The 21,184-nt window shown below is 42.9% G+C and overlaps 1 protein-coding gene and 1 non-coding gene across 2 annotated transcripts in view; one reads left to right on the forward strand and one right to left on the reverse strand.

Moving 5' to 3' along the window:
• The window catches only part of LOC136383042 (UDP-N-acetylglucosamine transporter TMEM241-like), a 140,840-nt gene that overhangs the window by 76,208 nt on the left and 43,448 nt on the right, over positions 1-21,184 (forward strand).
• LOC136383631 (U6 spliceosomal RNA) lies at positions 16,446-16,551 on the reverse strand. Its single transcript, XR_010747452.1, has one exon. It is a non-coding gene; the product is annotated as a U6 spliceosomal RNA (small nuclear RNA).

The raw sequence follows: 21,184 nt of genomic DNA on the forward strand, positions 1-21,184 counted from the left end.
GGCCAGTTTGGGGACTTTAATGGAGACTTCAAAAAAGGAAATATTGGCCCTGGCCAGTTGACTCAGTGGATGGAGCGTTGGCCTGGCATATGAATGTCCTGGGTTTGATTCCCAGTCAGGGCACACTGGAGAAGCAACCATCTGCTTCTCTCCCTCTCCCTCTCTCCCTTCTGTCTCTAATCCCCTCTCACAGCCAGTGGCTCAATTGGTTTGAGCGTTCACTTGGGCCATGAAAATGGCTGGGTTGATTTGAGTGCATCAGCCTCAGGCACTAAAAATAACCTGGTTGACTTAAGCATCGGTGCCAGATGGGGGCTGCCAGGTGGATCCTGGTTGGGGGCATGTGGCAGTCTGTTTCACTGTCTTGCCCTCCTCTCACTTAAAAAAATAAAAGACCTGTTATGAGAATGCCCATTGTGTAAGACTGACTATGGCTGAAGCATAATATAAAGAGGTGGAAAAATAAGAAGAAACAGAAGGCACAGAGAATCAGCTGTGGGACATATGATCTGCACTGAAGTGCTTTGGGACCAGTTCCTCCTAGTGAAGTACTTCATTTCTCTTAAGTTCTGGGAAAGGTTCAAGTTGCAGGGCCTAAGGCGCTGCTTCTGAGGAGTGGTATTTCTTAATTAATTTATTCTAATGAGAGACTCATTTAATCTTGTGCCTTTAGTAACCTTTATGTTTGTTGGTTGATTTTGTCCTCTCAGAAGACAAAAGCAAATGTTTTTCTTTGAAAACAAGATTTCACCGTGATATTTTCACCTGCGTGGCCTACTCTAACTAGTCACTCTAATGCCGCAGAGCCCCAGGAGTGGCTGCAGCAGGGACTTCTGGCGTGACGGAGGGAGTAGGCTGACAAATTCTCTCCCCCAAGTCAACTAGAAAGCTAGGCAGAGACTGCCAAAAATATCCATTTTAGCTCTCTAAAAATTGGCCAAAGGCATGCAACAAACTGAGAAGCATTTATTTGTTCGTGAAAACTGCTAAGCTTTGGGTGGGAATGGCATGCGTTTGTGGCATTATTGCTAAGGTTGCTACGATTCCTTCCTCCCCAGCTTTGTCAGTGTGATAGTTTGACCAGAGCGTGGCAGCCTATGACAACCAGCAGCCTTGCTGGTGCTTCCAGAATACTCTATTTGGAATATTTTCAGTTAAAGTGGCCATGTCAATAGTTAATAAACAAGAAGAACCGGTGGCTCCACTGTCTTGAGCTTACAGTCCTCTTTGGGACAAGCAATGGACCAGTGATATAGCTGGGGACTTAATAGATAGTTCTGGTGGGCGAGAGAGCCATCAGGGCCGCTCCATGTATCCCAGGATGACGAGGAGCAGAGATGGAGTATGCCAAACGCACTCACACATCTCTGGCAGCAGAGCCATACACGCAGAGGAGATAGGAGAGAGCCCACAGAAAGGAAGGGCGGGGGCAGACTTGAAAACCACCTGAAATTTGAATGTGTTCCCCATCGCTCACAGAGTCAGAAACAGAGAGAGGAAGTCTTTCTGGCTCAAAGTGTGTGAGCAAAACCTCTGACTAGTTTTTCCCAGAACACCAAGTGTGCAGACATGCGGATGAACCTAGGGGAGCAGGCTTAAAATTATAAAAAGGGGAAAAAGGGAGTGAAAACCTCAGCAACTGTACTTTATATGGGAGACAGATCTTACAGACTTAGTCCCGGCACATTACAAAACAGAACAGTACCAGCAACAACGCTCTTGGAGAAAGAACCCAGAGTTGCTACCATACATTATGTAAAGTGTCTGGTATTTAATATCAAATCAGAGGCATTCAGAGAAATAGGAAAGTGCGATTTATACATAGGAAAAAAGCAGTCAATAGGAACTGTGTCTGAGTGTCCTCAGATTTAGGAATTAGCAGAAAAAGACTGCAGTGCAGCTATTTAAAGATGTTCAGAGATATAAAGGAAACTGTGTTTAAAGAATTCAAGGGAAAACTCAATGAATCATAATAAAGAAATAGAAATTTTTTTTAAAAAGAGAACCGAATGGAAAAATCTGGAGTTAAAAAGTATGATAACTGAAATGGAATGAAAAACTCTCTAGAGGTACCCAATACCAGATTGGAGATGGCAGAAGAAAAGTCAGTGAACCAGGAGACAGGACAAAAGAAATGATTCAATCTAAAGAAGAAATATAAACAGAGATTTAGAGACCTGGGTGACAACATCAAGCACAGTAGTGTATATATGATAACAATTCCAGAAGAAGAAAGAGGGATAGAAAAAAAATAGGATTAATGGATGACCTTCCATCAAAAACAATGGAGGATAACACAAAAAGATACAAATGATCAAAATTAGAAATAAGAGAAGGCATATCACTACTGATCCTATAGCAACTAAAAGCATTGTATATTGTTCATATTATGATTAACTTTATACCAGAAAATTAGACAATTCAGATGAAAGAAACAGGTTCCCAGAAGAACACAAATTAGAAATATTGACTCAAGAATAAATAGAGGCCCTGGCCGGTTGGCTCAGTGGTAGAGCATCAGCCTGGCGTGCAGGAGTCCCAGGTTTGATTCCCGGCCAGGGTACACAGGAGAAGCGCCCATCTGCTTCTCTACCCCTCCCCCTCTCCTTCCTTTCTGTCTCTCTCTTCCCCTCCCGCAGCCAAGGCTCCACTGGAGCAAAGATGACTGGGGTGCTGAGGATGGCTCTGTGGCCTCTGCTTCAGGCGCTAGAATGGCTCTGGTTGCAACAGAGCAACACCCCAGATGGGCAGAGCATCGCCCCCTGGTGGGCATGCCGGGGTGGATCCCAGTTGGGTGCATGCGGGAGTCTGTCTGACTGCCTCCCCGTTTCCAACTTCAGAAAAATACAAAAAAAAAAACAAAAAAACAAAAAACAAAAGAATAAACGGAAAATCTGAATACTCATAACAAGTAGAAATTAAAACTCTCTGTGCAAAGAAAAACCCAGGCCCACTTGGCTTTACTGATGAATTCTCTCCCATATTTAAAGAAGAAATATTTTTAGAAAGTAGAAGAAAAGGGAATAACTCCTCATTTATTCTGTAAGGTGAGTTACCCTGACATTAATGCCAGACCAATAAAGTAAAATAAAATCATAACAGTATAGATCAATATCCCTCATGAACATAGATCTTTAATAAAATATTAGCAAACCAAATTTGGTAACATGTAGAAGGTAACATACCCCATGATCAACAGAGATTTATCCCAAGAATGCAAAGTTAGTTTAACATATGTAAATTAATGTAATACAATTATTTTAATACAGTAAAAGACAGAAATATATAATGACACCAGTAGATACAGAAAAACTGTGACAAAACTGAAATTTATTCATGATAAAACCTCTCAACAAACTAGTAATAGAAGGGTACATCCTCAATATGAAAAGCGCGTCTATGAAAAATCTGTAGCTCACATTGTACTTAATGGTGAAACTGAATACTTTCTTCCTAAGATTGGGAGCAACACAAGAATGTTCACTCTAACCACTTTATTCAACATTGTACTGAAGGTTTGGGGTAGTGCAATAAAGAAAAAAAATTGTATTCATAGATGACATTATCTTATATGTAGAAAACTCTAAGGAATCTATAAAAACACCAGTTGAACTACAATAATTAACAATTATCAAGATCTCAGGATGCAAGATCATTGTACAAAAATCAATTGTAGTTTTCTATATTGGTAATGAGCAGTCATTCTCATAAAAATGAAATTAAGAAAATTCCATTCACCAATAGCATCAAAAAGGAAAAACATACTTAGAAATTTAATGAAGAAGTGTAAGATTCATACACTGAAAACTACAATCTTTCTGAGAGAAATTAAAGATCTCAATAAATGGAGAGACTCAATATTGTTAAGATGGAAATTCTTACTAAATTGGTGAATAAATTTAATGCAATCCCCATCAAAATCCTAGCAGGCTTTTTGGTAAAATTCACAAATTGATCTGGAAATTTATTAGCAATGCAATAGCCAAAACCATTTTGAAAAAAAAAAAAAAAAAGTTTGGGACTTAAACTTCACAATTTAAAAACTCACTGTAAAGCTAGAATAATGAAGATTTTTTTATATAGGTTCCAAGGCATTAACTGAGAAAAGCTTTTTTTTTTTTTAAATAAATGGTGCTGGAAGAGTCAGACATCCATGGGCCAAAACACAGCAAAAACATTCATAGATCCTTGCTTCACATTCTTAACTCAAAATGGATCACAGGCCTAAATGTAAGACCTAAAATTAGAAGACCCTTAGAAGAAAACAGAGTAAGAATTATAAACAGAGTTCTTAGATTTGACACCAAAAACATGAGCCATAAAATAATTGATAAATTTGGCTTAATTTCTTAGTAGATAAATTAAGATATTTTGCAATTCAAAAGACATTGTTAAGAAAATAAAAATAAAAGCCATATAAGGTCAGCCGAAGGAGGACACCTGAGTTCAGGCAAGAAAAGTTTATTAGGGGGTCATCTGCTGGGCTCACTCCTAATGCGGAGGTCAGCAACCGGTTCTCTAACAGGTAGGGTTAAATGGGGGATTCGAGGGTGGGGGCTGGTAGTCGTTACAGGGAAAAAAGGATTAACAGTAAGTAAGCTAGGGGACCTTCTACACCTGGGTGAGTCAATCCGGATGTCTGGGGGGAGGCGATCTGGAATGTCCAGTTTTTTAATGTCCCTTTGTCTACTTAAGGGAGGAAGGATCATGGCCCCTCCTCCATGATAGGCCTGCAACCCTATCAAGCCACAGCCTAGGAGAAAATATTTGCAAATCATATATCTGTAAAGGGTATATGTGTCCAGAGTATATAAAGAGTTGTTACAGCTCACTGAGACTATATATAATACAAACTGATTTAAACTGGTCAAAAGACTTAAATAACCTGACCATGCAGAGCGCAGTGGATAGAGCGTTGGACTGGGATGCAGAGGGCCCAGGTTCAAAACCCTGAGGTTGCCAACTTTAGCGCGGGCTCATCCGGCTTGAGTGTGGGGTTGCTGGCTTGAGTGTGGGATCAAAGACATGACCCCAAGGTCACTGGCTTGAGCCCAAAGTCGCTGGCTTGAGCAAGTGGTCATTTGCTCTGTTGTAGTCCCTCACCCCCATCAAGGCACATATGAGAAAGCAATCAATAAACAACTAAGGAGTCGCAACAAAGAATTGATGCTTCTCATCTCTCTCCCTTCCTGTTTGTCTGTCCCTATCTGTCCCTCTTTCTCTCTCTGTCTTAAAAAAAAATACTTCAATAGGCCCCAGTCACTGATCCGCTGCCCAGGGATCCTGGGAGCCCTCTTGTGCCCCTCCCCCCGGGTTTCCTAAGACTTTGCTGATGCAATAAGGGTGATAATCTGCTTTCTGCTGGCACTGAAGATTATATCCAGATAATTAAATGGAGAAATGTCAGGAAGACCGTTACTACTGCCCAAGGGATTGCTATGATTGTGATAAAAAGAAACTAGTGAAGGCATTTAAGAAGACATTTGTCGGCAATGTACTGTAACTGAGCATCCTGGATAGGGAGAAATAATTGAGCTACAAGGTGACGAGCAGAAGACGTATGCCAGTTCCTCATAGAGACTGGACTGGCTAAGACACCAGCTGAAGGTTCATGGATTTTCAGTGCTTTTGGCTCACTGAAGCTTAAGTGATTTCCTTGCAATGAGTAGAATTTCCCTTCTGTCCCTTGTCATGAGTTTAAAAACCTCTCAACTTGTATAATGTAACCACTTGGGGTCTGCTTTTAACTTGGACTAGTGAAATTTCTCCATGCAATAAATGGAAAAAAGTCATTAAAAAAAAGACTTCACTGGGGGCATTTCAATACCTGACTTCAAACTCTATTATAGGGCCACGACAATCAAAACAGCATGGTATTGGCAGAAAAATAGACACTCAGACCAATGGAACAGAATAGAAAGTCCAGAAATAAAACCACATATATATAGTCAAATAATTTTTGATAAAGGGGCCAACAACACACAATGGAGAAAAGAAAGCCTCTTCAATAAATGGTGCTGGGAAAACTGGAAAGCCACATGCAAAAGAATGAAACTGGACTACAGTCTCTCCCCCTGTACAAAAATTAACTCAAAATGGATCAAAGATCTAAACATAAGACCTGAAACAATTAAGTACATAGAAGAAGACATAGGTACTCAACTCAGGGACCTGGGTTTTAAAGAGCATTTTATGAATTTGACTCCAATGGCAAGAGAAGTGAAGGCAAAAATTAATGAATGGGACTACATCAGACTAAGAAGTTTTTGCTCAGCAAGAGAAACTGATAACAAAATAAACAGAAAGCCAACTAAATAGGAAATGATTTTTTCAAACGACAGCTCAGATAAGGGCCTAATATCCAAAATATACAAAGAACTCATAAAACTCAACAACAAACAAACAAACAATCCAATAAAAAAATGGGAAGAGGATATGAATAGACACTTCTCCCAGGAAGAAATACAAATGGCCAACAGATATATGAGAAGATGCTCATCTTCTTTAGCTATTAGAGAAATGCAAATCAAAACGGCAATGAGATACCACCTCACACCTGTTCGATTAGCTGTTATTAGCAAGTCAGGTAACAGCAAATGTTGGAGAGGCTGTGGAGAAAAAGGAACCCTCATACACTGTTGGTGGGAATGTAAAGTAGTACAACCATTATGGAAGAAATTATGGTGGTTCCTCAAAAAACTGAAAATAGAACTACCTTATGACCCAGCAATCCCTCTACTGGGTATATATCCCAAAAACTCAGAAACATTGATACGTAAAGACACATGCAGCCCCATGTTTATTGCAGCATTGTTCACAGTGGCCAGGACATGGAAACAACCAAAAAGCCCATCAATAGACGACTGGATAAAGAAGATGTGGCACATATACACTATGGAATACTACTCAGCCATAAGAAATGATGACATCGGAACATTTACAGCAAAATGGTGGGATCTTGATAACATGATACGAAGCGAAATAAGTAAATCAGAAAAAAACAGGAACTGTATTATTCCATACGTAGGTGGGACATAATAGTGAAACTAAGAGACATTTATAAGAGTGTGGTGGTTACGGGGGGGAGGGGGGAATGGGAGAGGGATAGGGGGTGGGGAGGGGCACAAAGAAAACAAGATAGAAGGTGACAGAGGACAATCTGACTTTGGGTGGTGGGTATGCAACATAATTGAACGACAAGATAACCTGGACTTGTTATCTTTGAATATATGTATCCTGATTTATTGATGTCACCCCATTAAAAAAATAAAATTATATATAAAAAAAAAAAAGACTTCAGCATACATTTCACTAAAGAAGATATATGTATAAATGGTTCATAAGTCTGTGAAAAGAAATTCAATATCATTAGTCATTAGGGAAATGCAAGTTATAACCATGATGAGATACCACTACCCACTCATAGAGTGGCTATAATTTTAAAAAAATAGACGAAATAAGGTGCTAGCAAAAATGCAGAGGAACTAGAACCCTCAAAAATTACTGGCGGGGCCCTGGCCGGTTGGCTCAGCGGTAGAGCGTCGGCCTAGCGTGCGGAGGACCCGGGTTCGATTCCCGGCCAGGGCACACAGGAGAAGCGCCCATTTGCTTCTCCACCCCTCTGCCGCGCTTTCCTCTCTGTCTCTCTCTTCCCCTCCCGCAGCCGAGGCTCCATTGGAGCAAAGATGGCCCGGGCGCTGGGGATGGCTCTGTGGCCTCTGCCCCAGGCGCTAGAGTGGCTCTGGTCGCAATATGGCGACCCCCAGGATGGGCAGAGCATCGCCCCCTGGTGGGCAGAGCGTCGCCCCCTGGTGGGCGTGCCGGGTGGATCCCGGTCGGGCGCATGCGGGAGTCTGTCTTACTGTCTCTCCCTGTTTCCAGCTTCAGAAAAATGAAAAAAAAAAAAAAAAAAATTACTGGTGGGAAGGTAAAATGGTATAGCCACTTTGGAAAATTGTTTGGTAGTTTCTTAAAAGGTTAAGCATAAACTGACTATACAATCCAGAAATACTATTCCTAGGAGTTTACCCAAGAGAAGTGAATACATATGTCACAGAAGACTTAAGCATGAATGCTTACTGTAACATTATTCATAATAGCCCAAAACTGGAAACAGCCTAAATGTCCATCAACTGTTGAATGTATTGTATAAGCAAGATACAGTATATCCTTGCAATGAAATATTCTTCAGCATTAAAGAGTAATGGACTATTAATACATTGCTACGATGTGGATGAATCTCAGAAACTTTATGCTAAGTGAAAGAAGCCAATCCCAAAAGAATACATATAATGTGGTTCAATTTTTTTTGTTGTTGTTCTTTTTTAAAAAAAATTATTCATTTTTAGAGAGGAGAGAGAGACAGAGAGAGAGAGAGAGAGGAGAGAGAGACAGAGAGAGAGAGATAGAGGAGAGAGAGACAGAGAGAGAGAGAGGAGAGAGAGACAGAGAGAGAGAAGGGGGGAGGAGCAGGAAGCATCAACTCCCATATGTGCCTTGACCAGGCAAGCCCAGGGTTTCGAACCGGCAACCTCAGCATTTCCAGGTCGATGCTTTATCCACTGTGCCACCACAGGTCAGGCCTAATGTGGTTCAATTTTTGTGAAATTTCCAGAAAAGGCAAATGTATAGAGATGGGAAGCATACTGAGGGTCACTTGGAGCAGAGTTTGGCTGCAAATGGGGTTCTGAAATGGGGCTGTGCTGATGGTTGTACCGTCATTGAAATTAATTTATTAAATTTGTTCATTTTTAAAAATCACCAAATTTTACATATACAGTGGGTGAATTTTACAACATGTCAATCATCTCTGACAGCTGTAAAGTAATAGCGCTGAAAGCATAGTGCTGGCATCCTGTCCCTTTAAGGTTAGGAAGGACATTTTTCTTAAATGTTTATATATGGCTTTGCCCATTTGGCCACTAGTTTCATGAGACTCCTTTTATTTGTTGTATTTTTAAATTTTTTTCTTAAACTCTGAAGGAGGTTTATAATTACTTTCTCTGTAGTTAACTCAGAATGTAGAAGGATTCTTTTATCCTTTTTAAATGTGAAGGATTAGATAAGGTGAGCCATTAAGGATTCTTCTAGTCCCAGTACATTAAGCAATCCCCACCCACCTCCACTCTCTCTCCTACTTCTTTTCTATTTAAAAATAAACTCTGTTGCCCTCAATGGCATAATATTTACCCATCCTTTGGGTCATCTACATATCAGAATGTGCTGACATTTGAAGTACAACATAATTGTACAAAGCAACACAGCGTTTCTCCAGGATGTCACTGTGACTCTGCTGGGTGCCAGCATGTTCAGAAAGTGACTCAGAAGGATGCTCCACTGGCCCCAGAGGAGAACTGGGGTTCTATGAAAAAATGAATAATACACGGGGAGGAAGGAAGAAGCGCTGGGGTACCTTCTTCCTTGCTCCAAAAGGATCCATTCTTTGCCATTTTCCAAGAAGCTGTCATGTCAACTGCATCGCTTCCGATTCCGAGACAAAGCATCCATGCTTCCCTCTGCTCCTCATCTTTCTCAGCGTCTTCCTCGGGTCTCAGGATGCTCAGCAGGGAAAAAAAGGTGCCTTCTGAGTCACTTTATATGGTTTTCACTATTATTATTTTTTCTCTCTGGGAATTTGAGTAAAATTCTAAGAAGCTAAAAATAACAATATTTAGCAACCTTTTAAAATTTTCTCCCTTTATTTTGGTAAAGTCAGCCATGTGAGCTCTAACTGCATCTTCATAAAATCTTGGGATCCCTTCCCACTTGTAATTAAAAGCATTGGTGCAGGGAAAAAGTGATTGAATTGAAGAGAAAAGCAATGAAGTGTGTAGACATATAAGGAAGATGTGGTATGAGTTTATATTTTTTTACTAGTAGGTTTTTCCAGCAGATTTAAGTTCTCATGAGAATTCTTCCTGGATTGAGTAGTGCCTTGTCTCATCCTTCAAAATGACAGCAGTCCCCAGCATCCATTGGGAAGAGGCAACTGAGGCCAGAGTGAGTTTATATTGAGGTGGAGCCAGGAGAAGAGAAGCCGCCCAAACAGCAGCACTGGCCTACTGGGCTCGTGAGGATCCAGTATTTGCTCCCATTTCAAAGCTGTGTCCCTTAGAAGACAGCTTTCTTCCTTTAAGCTAATGCCACAGCTCCTGCCACCATTTCATATCCTGCAGGCAGTGGTAGACCAGAAAATCAACTCTTAGTCTGTTCTTCATATGACCCTGGGAAAATGATTTTCTGTGGCTTGCCTAGGATGCATCTCTTGATTTGGTTTAGTTTGTTTTTTGATAGAGTTTTATCTTTTAAGCCTGGGACATGGGTGGCTGTTGCTCTCTGGCCATTTAGGGTGGGTCTGTGCGTGATAGGGGTCTCAGGGTCTGCTGAGAGTGAATGAGGGCCTCCTTAAATGTTGCCCCCCAGGTGCCTAACTTGCCCCCATTCCCAGGCCCTTCGCTGACACTGGGTCGTAATTTACTGCCTCCCTGGAACAGCGGTGTGTTCAAAGGGGTTGTAAGGTAAACTAGATTTGTACAGTTTTTGTGGCACTGGAAGTGTCTTTGAATGGTCTTTTTGGACATTGTTCCCCCCATCAGTCAGCGTCTATTAGGGAAAACTTCGGAGCATCTGAATGTTGTGGGCTGTGGGGGGTACATTAGTGTAGGTGTAATGTTTGCCCGAGGCACCTTACAATCCAGAGGATGAGCCAGAGTGACAAGATGAGACCATTAGAGGACACTGCTGAGCCAGCAGTACTGACTGCAGGAGCTGGTTGAAGGGAGACTTCTGTGAATTGAGGCAGCAGAGCGACTGAACCAGCCCCTGTCAGCGCTGGCTGCCTGGGAAAGACGGGACAAAGGGGAGGGCCTTGCGGCAGCGCCCCGGGCAGAGTGTGCGGTGGGGAGCCAGGAGGAACCAGGACTGACGAGGGCAGGAGGAGAGTGTGCAGGGGTGAGGGGGAAACTGGGCGCCAAGAGTCAGATTATAGAAAGGCCGAGAAGCCGTGCCACAGAGATCATGGGAACCTCTGGAGGAGACTGGCTCACAGCAGTGCTTTGAGCAGGGTGATGTGATGGTACTTAACTGGCTGAAAATGAGTTCTGGGCGTTTAGAGGGGAGGTGAACCAAAGTAGTGACGGCAAGGATAGAGATGAGAGGTCAGATTTGACTGACAATGAAGGAAAATGAATTTTAATCACATAATTTATCATATAATTGATGTGATCAAAGAATTGGACAATGAGTGCTCATCATTGCAGGACCGTATAGAACAGGGAGCGATAATGAGGGTTTGCATACAGGGAGTGGTGACCAGGGGTCACAGTGGCTCCGAGGCTCATAGCTGGAGACGCGGGAAACCCAGGGCAATCCAGACAGAAGTGGGGCTGATTGTGAAAGAACGTCTTCAGAGAGGAAAGCTGGTGAAGTCTATTTCAGACAAGTGTGTGTGGTGCAAAAACATCTAAATGTTTTTCCCATAAAGCAAGGACTTTGCATGTCCTTCACCCACAGAGGGACAGACTGAAATCAAGAAAATGAATAGATGAACTCATGAGAGAGTGAGAGGATTTAGGGAAAACAGAGCAGGGGCCCAGGACTTAGCTGACAACCAGTAATGACCAGGAAAGAGAATACCCCAGAGGTGGAAGGGGGAACCAGGAAAGTTCAGTGTGGAGAAGTCTAAGGAAGAATGTTAGAGAGGAATGCCACCAAGAGGTCAGAGAGACCCAGAGTGAGAAAAGACTAGAGCAAGGGCACTGCTAGCCTTTGAGGAACGGGTGTTAGTAAAGGGGCAGGGAGGGGAGTGCGACAGATGATGCATCATAAATACTGAGGATACCTAAGAAGAGAATAGAGATTGTGATGGTGGTGGGCAGGGGGATAGCCCGACCTAGTGGAGATAATGTCTTCTTCAGGAACAGGACGGCTTGCGCATGCTTACAATAAGAAGACACCATAAAAAAAAAAAAAAAAGAAGAAGAAGAAGACACCCATAGAGAGATTTAAAGATGCTAGAGAATGAGGGGAAATTGGGAGAACATATTTATTTTTTAAATTATTTATTTATTTATTTGTAGGTGAGAGCAGGATAGTGAGGGAGACTCCTGCATGCACCCTGACCGGGATCCACCCAGCAACCCCGTCTGGGGCTGATGCTTGAGTACTGACCTATTTTTAGCACCTGAGACTGACACGCTCATACCAATCAAGCCATCCTCAGTGCCTGGGGCCACATTTGAACCAATTGAGCCACTGGCTATCGGAGAGTAGGAGGGAGAAAAGGGGGAGGGGGAGAGGGAGAGAAGCAGATGGTCACTTCTGTGTGCCCTGAATAGGAATTGAACCCGGGACATTCATATGCTGGGTTGATGCTTTACCCAGTGAACCACCAGCTAGGGCCGAGAACATGTTTCAGAGGGAGTGAAGGCTTGTGGGGGGCTAGCTTTAGAGAAAACGGAAAGCCTTTTTCCTGAGCCTAAACTGAAGGGCAATGATAGGCAGAGGGGAGGCTTTTCCATGAGGCACATGGGATTTCAGGGAAAGAGGGAGGGAAGGAGCGCTCACTGTTTGGTTGGCTTTGATGCACTGAAGCTTTGTAGTCTTCAGCTGTTTCATCCATAAAGCAAGGAATCTGGACTAGAAAATATCTAACAGTAGCTCAAAATGTTATGATTCTAATGAGCTCCGATAGTGTCAATGGTATCTGATATTTAACACTAAACACTGATGATATTTATATTCAATTGTAGATTACTATATAAGGTGATCTGCTAGGAGCCATATTATTATCAGTACTTACTTATCAAAGCATTTACTAGATTCAAAGTGTTTAATAGAATTTATCAGAATAAAGTAGGAAACCACTCAGCAATCTGACCTTCTTCCATCCCTATCAGCAAAATTCACCTTCTCTCCTGGAAGATTATGTGGGAACGCTGCAAGCAGCTCATTCGAATGTTTGCCCCTGTTTTTACTTAGAATTTGGAGAGAGAAATTCGGCTTAAAGAACGCTGCCTAGGCTAGGATGCTGCTCACACAGTCCAGGTGGAAGATGGGAAGCCTTTGGAGACGTGGTCCCATGTGAGTCTTTAAACCTGGAGAGTGTGGTGGGTGCAGAACTGGAGCAAGGAGGCAAGGAACAAGGTGTAAAATATTACAAAATTAGGATAGTCTAGAACTTGGACTCCTCCACGTTTCAAGCTAAATGCAGAGTATGTGCGATAACGTGTGTGAAGTGACCAGGGAGTGACACAGTGCCGTGCAAACACGGGGCGTTCTGCGCAGCCCTGTACACCAGGAGCAGGGAGTGACACAGTGCCGTGCAGACACGGGGCGTTCTGCGCAGCCCTGTACACCGGGAGCAGGGAGTGACACAGTGCCGTGCAAACACGGGGCGTTCTGCGCAGCCCTGTACACCGGGAGCAGGGAGTGACACAGTGCCGTGCAAACACGGGGCGTTCTGCGCAGCCCTGTGCACCAGGAGTAGGGAGTGACACAGTGCCGTACAAACACGGGGCGTTCTGCGCAGCCCTGTACACCAGGAGCAGGGAGTGACACAGTGCCGTGCAGACACGGGGCGTTCTGCGCAGCCCTGTACACCAGGAGCAGGGAGTGACACAGTGCCGTGCAAACACGGGGCGTTCTGCGCAGCCCTGTGCACCAGGAGTAGGGAGTGACACAGTGCCGTGCAAACACGGGGCGTCCTGCGCAGCCCTGTACACCAGGAGCAGGGAGTGACACAGTGCCGTGCAAACACGGGGCGTCCTGCGCAGCCCTGTACACCAGGAGCAGGGAGTGACACAGTGCCGTGCAAACACGGGGCGTTCTGCGCAGCCCTGTACACTGGGAGCAGGGAGTGACACAGTGCCGTGCAAACACGGGGCGTTCTGCGCAGCCCTGTGCACTAGGACCAGGACTTCATTTTGACCTCGCGTTGAGTCCCAGTTCTTCCGCTTTCTAGTCTGCTTTATTTTCTTATTTGTAAACAAATATAATAATAATGTCGACCTTGCTCAGAGGTTTGGGCAATATTTAGACAGTCCTTGGATAGTGAGCACTGGCAGTTGGCAGGCCCGGCTTGGCTCTGTCAACCACTAGTTTAATTCTTTCACCAAACTAACCAGTGATTTCCTGAGTTTGAATTTACCGTTTGTATTTACTGGTCGTAGATGGTGAATTCAGTTGTGGATGCCTTTTAGACGCTGTTCAGAATCCCACAAGCAGGAGAACAAGGTCTCTCACAGCTCTGATAACCAGACATTGTCTAACAAAAGAGGCAATTGATGCATCATTCACAGTGTTTTTAAACTTATAGAAAGAGTCATTGATTCAGAACAGTTGCTGTGCCTGTGAAGAAGTATGTTTGATGGTTTCCATGGAGACCACCCTGCTGGCTGTTCTGCCATCACTAGACTTAATTATACACTGTGATTGCTGGGGAGCCTTCAAAGCTGTCTCCATAACAACACCTCCTGTGTAGTACCATGACCGCTGCCCCAGCGGTTTTTTTTTAATTATTTTATTTTTTTTAGAGGTTTTCTTTTTATATATACAAGACACATTAATCCATTAAATTTGAGGACACAGTACCAAAAAAACACCTCAGCTAATTTATCTGACAATGCTGTTTATATTCATGACGCCATTTTTTGTTGTTGTTTTGTTTCCTAATAATAAAGGAGACACAGGGCTGTTGGGCTGATATATATTTGGGGTCCCCCCTCCCCACCTCACCCATACACCACCAGGGTGAACAGGAGGAGAAGGAAAGGCAGGGACCACAGCAAGGTTTTTTTTTGTTTGTTTTTGTTTTTTTAAGTAAAGAATCAATATTTATTTTTATCTGGATCCTTGTTTTCTGTTATAAAGATATCAAAGGTTATAAATAAATGCAATGATTATTTAATTACATGAATAAAGTCAAATAGGTTTAAGTCTAAATAGGTGAGTAGTCTACAATGTACACTTAAGAAATACAAACAAATATTCCAATTAAAAAATGGGCAGAGGATCTGAATAGACACTTCTCCCAAGAAGACATAAATGGCCCGCAGATATATGAAAAGATGTTCAACTTCACTAGCTATTAGGAAAATGCAAATCAAAACTACATTGAGATGCCACCTCACACCTGGTAGAATGGCTATTTAGCAACAAGATAAAGTATGTTTTTTAATGTTCATTCTTAAATTTTACAGAAGGTGTGTTGTTAGGAGGGAAATTATAGGACTGGAAAACAAGTCAGAACTGAACTGGAGTTGAGAAGATTCTGCTGATAAGCTTCAACTTTCGTTAGATTTATCCTTAGTAAGAACTCTTCACCGGACAGGAATTTTTCTGACTTTTGAATGCCTATCTCTCAGGCTGCCGTGCCAGGCCTTCGAAGCAGGGCCTAATGTCTTTCTTTTTTTATAGGACATGTTGACATTTCTTTTGAACTATTGCTAAGATATTGAACTAAGAAGGAGTCTTGGCTATGTTCGTTTACTGGATAAAATTAAACCAGTTTAAGCATTGGATGAACTTTTAAAGCATTGTCAACAGAAACTGTTAGGATTTGATGTTTGGAATTTTTAGATATCTCCAAGACCATTAGTAAAACTCTTGCTGTTTCTGGTGTAATTAAAACACAGGAAGAAAAAGAAGCAGCAGCTAAGTGTCTTTTTAACGTAGAGTCACACAGATTTCAGGACTTCTAAATACCATAAATTTTTACTTTTCATCTGATTTTTTAGATATATTTGTAGGGAAGTTTCAAAGCTTAACATTGAATCATACCTTAAACTTCTGATAAGGTGACAAGTGAATAAATATATCAAGTTCTTGAATTAGACATTTTAGGATCAATTTCTGGCATATGATTGTGTGTGTACACCGCCCCTCACTGCCCCCCCCCAAAGAGATTATTGAAAAATCCTGAAAGTACAGTAACAATGACCAGAGGCAGATTTAAAGGCGGGCGCACTGGGCATGTACCCTGGGCCCCGACTTCTGAAGGGTCCCACAAAACCCCAACTTTACGCTTTTGTCAATGACACCAAGTTTGGTTTCATATGTGCAATTTTAACATTAATAGTGCATAATATTTTTAATTTATTTAAAAATATGGTTAAGATGTATTTTTATTTTCCCTGTCTCTCTCTTTTCTTAAGGGGCCCAATATTTTCTTCTGCGCCCGGGACCTCAACCGACCGTAATCCGCCTCTGACGACGACCATCACCGTTTGCTCTCACTCGGCCCACTCTGTGCTGAACGTAGTGTTAGCTCTCTTCCTCCTTCCATTTCCTACTGTTACTGTTATCTTTTATAATTTCATTGAAATATAATTGATGTATAACATCAGATGAGTTTAAAGTGGGTAACATAACGATTTGATAGTTGTGTATATTGTGAAATGATAACCACAATAAGTTTAGTGAACATCCATCACCTTACATAGTTACCGAAAGATACAGAAAGCTTCACAAATTTGGGTGTCGTCCTGTCACGAGGGCAATGCTGACCTTCTCAGTATCATTCTAGTTTAGCGTATATGCTGCCGAAGTGAGCACGGTGACTTCTTTTTCTTTATTATTTTCATCATCATCATTCTCATCGTCGTGGTCACCATCCATTGGGTATGGAGAAACTGTTGTTGTCTTTTCTGGACGTAAAAGTAAATCACGAGAGCGGAGGCTCCTTTTCTTCAGCTCATTGTATTTTTTCCCGTCTTCTTGGCTTCAGAAGACTCCTCGCCTCTTCTTCCTGTATCCCTTCAAAAACTCACTTGAATATATAACTTTCTATGTAGCAGTTTAATGTTCCTCTTATTTTCTTCCTTAGTTGTTACTCAGCACCTTAATGAGTTCCGGAATTTTTCTGATGAAAATAAGTTATTAAACCCAGTGAAGCTGTGCTCTAATGTAACTTTTTTGTTGAAAGAGATGCTTAAAAAAGATCTAATTATGGATGTTTCCTAATTAAATCATTTTTCTTTTTCACAGCCTAAGCGGCTGTGGCAACGAGAATGATTTTTCATGGAAAAATGGAAACCTAGAGGCGTCAGCATGACTTCCTTCCCAGCCTCTAGCTGAGCAGTGATCACAGCGTGTGCACGTCTTTCCGTGACGTCACTGCGGAAGCAATGGGAGCATGCAGAGCGAGTTAGGGGCCGCGCTGTTACTGCCGAGCTGTCTGGAAGGTCGGCACAGAAGTTAGTTATCTGGGAATTATTCGTTTATGAACAGGGTTTTCCCAGAGGGTATGTGGGAGGGGAAATACAGTTTTGGATTAAAGAAAAAAAATTTTTTTAATTCCATTCCCTATTGTCAAAATAATTCATGGAGCAGCGAGTGATGTTAATGAACATTTTGCTATTTTGGAGAAGGTTGTTTTGCTTGTTTCCGATTATGAACTCTTTGTTTTTTTCTAGGCTATTTTTAGTGTCATTGATCATCACAATGTTCTGTGCGGCAAAAATATGACAACAATTCTGCGTTTCGCAACTTTTGACCTGCATGAATTAGCTAAAGTTTACTTATTGAGGAAATACTTTGAATTTCTGTAAATTTCCTGACAGCAAAGTTTTTTTTATGGGTGCTGTTACTGCCCAAGATTATGTAAACTACCTAAAATTAAAGTGGGTTTTGCAACATAAAGTTCAATTAATTGGGAAAGTTTTACAAGGTCTCCTTTGGGGGATGAACTGATGTGTACTAGGTTTACTGCAGGATAGTATTGAATAAGGGAGTGCAGAGTGAATGCACCTTTGCAGGTCTGTACCCTCATGTCAGAAAGTGAGAAAGGTGGAATTCTGCATGTGTCTCAGGAAGTACCTTCAATTACCCCCTAAAGAAAAGGCTCTTTTCTTTAATTGTGCCATTTATTCTGTTTGAGATTACTTTTCCTTATAAAGACCCTCAATCTGTAACCTTAGAACGAAGTTCCTCCGGGTGAGGCCAGGCACAGGCTGATCAGCAAAGAGCCCCGCACGTGCCCAGAGCAGAGGGCAGACCATGGTGGGAACTGAGCGCCTGTGTCGTGAGAGAGTGAACTGCTGTAGGCAGAGCTAATGAAATGAAACAGTTCTTGGGAGAGCTGAATGCGCAGCTTTTATTACTTGAAAGCTAAGTTTTGAGGAATGATTGAAGGAAATGACATGTGGAGCTGAAAGACCAGCAAGATCTTTACTTGGTGCGAGACTGTGATCTTGGTGGGCTGGTACCCCGCCAGACCCCTACCCTGACTTGTTCTGTTTTATCCTCCGAAGTGTAACTGAAGTGTGAATAGTCATTTGCTCTTTTTTTTTTTTTTACTGTTGAACATTTCTATCTTATAGAAAGTAATCCAAACTTGTTTTTCCCGGTTGTCTCCACATCGGCCCTTTGAAGGGACCCAGTCATTCTTTAAGTTTAGTTTTGTGATGTTTTTGTTTCTATATTAGTGGACTGCATCTGACTGTGAGGCCAGACAGTTAAGTACAAGCAGGTTGTGCTTGTTTATAGGACTCCAAATAGCCATCAGTCAAACATATGGCAAAGAAAGTTTTTTTTCAGTCAACAATGTATTGCCTTGCACCATGTAACCACAATTGGCTGTTAAATTGCATTTGTAATTTTATTTGATTGTTTCTATGCTTTTCTGGGAGGGAGTTTTATGGGGAACAGGCTCTCCTTGGCTCCATTTCCACATCTGTCCTCTTGTCACGTGACTTCCGTGGGGCGGGGTGCTCAGGGAAGCTGGCCCACGGTTGCGTCTGTCTCCAAGAAGAATTCCATCGCATTTCCCTCCTGCCTCACTTTAAACAATAATTCCCCATTTGGGGCTTGTGTGTTTTCTGCATAAATTTCTGAGCACGTCGTTATGTTTGGCCTGGAATATGGTAGGTGATTAGTCAAGATTTGATCAATAAAATGCCCAACATTTTCCTTCACCTCCATGTCAGGAAAATTTTCACTTTAGAAGAGGATTTTTGCTTTTATGGAAAGCCATTACCACACTAATGTAGGTCTTTTGTAAAAGCCTGGTGGCGTAAATCACACTTTGAGAAAGCAGAAGGGGTGGGTACTGTTCACTCCGTGCCATTTTGGTTCTTGAAAGATTTCCTAGGAGCACTTTAATTTTATTTTATTATTTTTTTTTTTTCATTTTTCTGAAGCTGGAAACAGGGAAAGACAGTCAGACAGACTCCCGCATGCGCCCGACCGGGATCCACCCGGCACGCCCACCATGGGGCGACGCTCTGCCCACCAGGGGGCGATGCTCTGCCCATCCTGGGCATCGCCATGTTGCGACCAGAGCCACTCTAGCGCCTGAGGCAGAGGCCACAGAGCCATCCCCAGCGCCCGGGCCATCTTTGCTCCAATGGAGCCTTGGCTGCGGGAGGGGAAGAGAGAGACAAAGAGGAAAGCGCGGCGGAGGGGTGGAGAAGCAAATGGGCGCTTCTCCTGTGTGCCCTGGCCGGGAATCGAACCCGGGTCCTCCGCACGCTAGGCCGATGCTCTACCGCTGAGCCAACCGGCCAGGGCGGAGCACTTTAATTTTAGACAGTGGGGGAAAACAGTATTAAAAAAAGAAGTACCAGCCCTAAAGATTGTTGCGTGAGTCTTCAGGGGGGAAATGCAGTTTTTAATATGTACTAGGTTGGTTGTAAGACAACAGGAATTGAGAGAGAAGTTGTATGAAATCTGGTGTGGATATAATGGCTAAAAACAAGAGATTGGCAATACCAAGTGTTGGTGAGGATGTGGAATAACATTTCTGGTTTAGACACACTGATGCTTCTTAATAAAGTTGATGTTATGACTGAGCAGTCCCCCACTTCTGGTATGTGCCCAAGAGAAACGAAGACATAACCAGACAGGACATGATCAATGTTATGGAATTAAATAGATGGGAGGGTTGCATAACCTTTGAATACATTTAAAAACTATTGAATTTTTGCTTTAACTGGCTCTGCATTTGGAATAACAGTAAGACTGCTATTAAAAAAACAAAACAAAACAATAGCATGTTCGAAAATATCCATGGTGGTTTTATTCATAAAGCTACCAACCTAGCCCCAACCTAGGAGGAATGAATTGCGATCTCTCCGTACAGTAGAATGCCACACCAGTGAAAAAGAGCGTGCAGCCAGCAGCACAGCTGGTTCGGGATGAGGATACTGATTTGGAAGGAGCATGGGGGGCCCTTCTGAGATACTGGAAGGTTCTGTCCGGTGATGGTTACATGTGTGCTTACAGTTATAACATTCAATGAGCTGTACACTTAAGATTCAAACTCTCTGTGCACTTTCCTGTATTTATGTCCTACTTCAATGAAAAAGAATCGGCTGTGGGTGCTGAACGGTGCTGTCCTGGGGAAGCACAGAGCCAGTGCCAAACCTCCTCTCCTGTCAGCACTGGGGAGTCTCGGGCTGGGCTCAGCAGCTTCTCCAGCACACCCCCTCCTGCCTGGCTTTAACATTGTTCATTTACTGCGGGTGGTCTGGGGCTTCTCTCATTGGGTGAAGAGAAGAACCCACCAGCTAGTGTGTCTTGCTATTCTGGGCAGTGGCCACCAGTTCTCTTGAATGCCATAGTTGGAGAAGGTTTCTAATGAATATTCAGTTCAGTGCCAAGGTAAAGAAAGTGAGGCCAGGCTTCCTGGTAGCCCTGCAGAAGTATTGACTGTTCTGCTAGTGCTCTGCAGGCAAGGCCGTGCCCTGCCGGGTACACTTTTCCTGTAGGGGCTAACGTGGCACACTCCCCTGTGCCAGTCTGTGTAGCTGGTGCTTAGACACACATTTTTCATCATCACGATCTTGTGGGACCCAGACTACGTGCTTCTCTTACCCACGTAGACAGGAAGAAACAAATATGTCACATAACTATCTAAGCTAGAACAAAGGAGCTGAGGCTTGAACCCAGTCTTGACTGCCAGAGGTGCCCCTCCTGATGGGTCTTCTTTGAAACACTCAGCTGTGGACGGTCTCCTTCACAGTGTGTGTGGGTGATACCTGAAAGGCCGAGTCTAAATGTGATCGTAATGAGCGTTATCTCCCAGGGAAGGCTCCATCTTAATTGGGTTCCCCCACACGTTGTTACAGTTTTCCTTAATGAGTAACTGCACAATCGAGAAAACACCTCCGGAACCGGGGAGGCTGATGGAATCTAATGGGAAACAGATGAAAGTAGAGGAACTCGCCCTGCCGCCTGGGCAGAGCAG

This window comes from Saccopteryx leptura, chromosome 11 (genome assembly GCF_036850995.1).
Source record: "Saccopteryx leptura isolate mSacLep1 chromosome 11, mSacLep1_pri_phased_curated, whole genome shotgun sequence".
NCBI classification, from domain to species: Eukaryota; Metazoa; Chordata; class Mammalia; order Chiroptera; family Emballonuridae; genus Saccopteryx; species Saccopteryx leptura.